Source organism: Mandrillus leucophaeus, unplaced genomic scaffold, assembly GCF_000951045.1.
Source record: "Mandrillus leucophaeus isolate KB7577 unplaced genomic scaffold, Mleu.le_1.0 Scaffold62, whole genome shotgun sequence".
Classification (NCBI taxonomy): Eukaryota; Metazoa; Chordata; class Mammalia; order Primates; family Cercopithecidae; genus Mandrillus; species Mandrillus leucophaeus.
The window spans coordinates 3,542,453-3,545,217 of record NW_012106697.1 but is presented as its reverse complement, the minus strand read 5'-3'; positions in this window follow the sequence as shown (position 1 = coordinate 3,545,217).

Sequence of the window (2,765 nt, the reverse complement as noted above, 5' to 3'; positions counted from 1 at the left end):
AGGATTCTCAGACAGATAAGCATAGGTTTTATTTTAAAGTTACCTTTTGTGTCGTCTCCTAATAAAAGAGCTGCTCTATCTTTAACTCCTTAAAGCTGCTTCTCGATCTTACATCTTCTGTGGCACAAGCTCCTGATGGAGTTGCCTTACAGCTTACCTCATCAATATTAACTATTTGAGGATCGTTATCATCACCTGCCGTAAATAATCCTTGGAATCTGGATGCAAATTTCCCACCAGCATCTTTCTCTGTGCTACAGCTTCACCTAACAGATTAATCAATTCACGCCAACTTCTGAATGATGAAGCTAGTCTTTACTGGTAGAATTTCCTCAATCTCAGTGTAATTACTATTTTCTTTCAATGTGGCAACTAACTTCAATACTTTGACCTTAATGCTAACCAAACTGATTGGGATTTTTTTTTATACAGGCTTCAATCCAAAGTAAAAGTAATACTCCATTTTAGCCATAAGCAGCTTTCTATTCCTGGTAAAATTTAAACTAAAACATAGTACGTGATTTTACAGTTTTTTATATTCATACGACTGATGCAATATGGTTCATACCACTGCTTCATGCAGGCCTACCTCTCATCCCATATTTGCTTTGATATCCATATTTTCAAATCTTCTGATCACTTCCAATTTCACTTTCAGCATTTATCACCTTTCATTTCTTTGCTGCACTTTCATCTTTGTTGGCCAATTCGTCTTTCAACTATTCATTCTTATAAAATGTTACGTGGGCTTATCAGTAGGTGATGCAAAGAGGCAATACAACTGCATACTTTGCTGTCTGTGTATGAACTGAATAACAGATGAACAGTGACAAATTACTGATAGAGTCGAAAAAGAAATGAGATGTGTCACTGATCATGATGCCCATTTGTTACTTATGCAGGATTTGTGGACTGAAGGGCCAAAAGCAAAGTTTGTACTGTATGTAGTTAATAAACTGTGGAAGGTGAAATTTCAATCATGTTGCTGGGGGACTGGTGTCATTTAAGTAAACCATCATAACTGACATATGTGCACATCAGAATCAGGCAAAGTGAGGAATGCCTTATTTCATTCCAATACCTGCTCAAAAATTAGTTTAGGCCAATTTGAGCTAAAGATTTTCAATTTTTATTGAAATAATGAAACTTTAGGGAAAAGTAGATCCCTACACTGTGATAAAATATGGACAAATTCATTATACAAATAAGGCATATGAGAGGAGCAAAAGGAGTTATAAATTTTTGCTTTGAAATACATTACTCCATAAAATTAATGTGTTGTGATCAAAAAATTTTTTAAAAAGATAAGTTCAGTCAGGTGCAGTGTCTCATGCCTGTAATCCCAGCACTTTGGGAAGCTGAGGCAGATGGATCACCTGAGCCAGGAGTTCAAGACAAGGCTGGGCAACATGATGAAAACTGGTCTCTACTGAAAATACAAAAAATTACCCAGGTGTTGTGGCGCATGCCTGTAGTTCCAGCTACTCAAAGCCTGAGGTGGGAGGATCACCTGAGCTCGGGAAGTAGAGTCTGCAGTGAGCCAAAATCTCGCCACTGTACTCCAGACTGGATGACAGAGTGAGACCCTGTCTCAAATAAATAAATAAATAAATAAATAAATAAATAAATAAATAAATAAGCAAGAAAGAAATTCTGAGAGAAGAATTTGAGTAGCAGCAGTAATGGCAGCTGTGCAAAGTCAAATCTCCCAACACCTTCTCCAAAAATATAAAGACAATTTTAAAAAGCAAGAACAAGTGGGACTACATAAATCCATGCCTAGTCAGAAAACAAGGGTAATTTCAAATTACCTGTAAGTAAAAAAGTGAACACCAAATTCTAGTGAACTACTATCAGTTCTGCTGTAATATCTGTTTTAAAAACACCAAATTTGGTGTTCAAATGTGACTGATATATTAGAGAACAATTTTAACAATTTAATAATGAGAATTTTGCATTTCTTTGTGGGTATTTTCATCTGCTGAGATACTAGGTGAATGCAGAAAACTGCAGCCAGCAGAACCAAGCTGGCAGGAATAATACACAAAACACACACAGGCACATGCACACGGCACACCTGGAGCATCTGCCAGCCACCTTGGCTTGCCACAGGCATTGTGAGCCACACCCATCCATCTAGTGCTAACTTTCCATCTGACATAAGATAAACCTGCCTGCATCATTTCAAAATAAATCACACGCTACAGTCTCCTTCCTATGCCCACTCCCACAAGCAAACTTCCCATCTTTTCCAAGGTAGAGTGCCATGTTTACTGGAATGTTAATGTATTTCTAATGATTTAACATGGGTAAAATGGTACTACAGTTTTTACTAGGTTTCTGTATTTTTTTAATGTGTCATTGATGTTTTGAGTGTTGTGACTTGTTATGAGCTGACTTGTGTCCCCCAAAATTCATACACAAGTCCTAACCCCCAACATGATAACCTGAGGTTTAACTGTGTTTGGAAAAAGGGCCCTTAAAGACATAATTAAGGTCAAATGAGATGATATAGGTAGGCCTAATCCAGATTGAGTGGCATTCCTGTAGGAAAAGGAGATCTGGACACGGACTCACAGAGAGGAAAGACCATGTGAAGACACAAGGAGAAGACAGCATCTGCAAGCCCAGGAGAGAGGTCTCAGAAGAAATCAACCCTGCCGACACCCTGGTCTCAGACTTCCAGCCTCCAGAACTGTGACAAGATACTTTTCTGTTGTCTAAGCCACCCAGTCAGTGCTACTTTGTTATGGCAGCCCTACAAA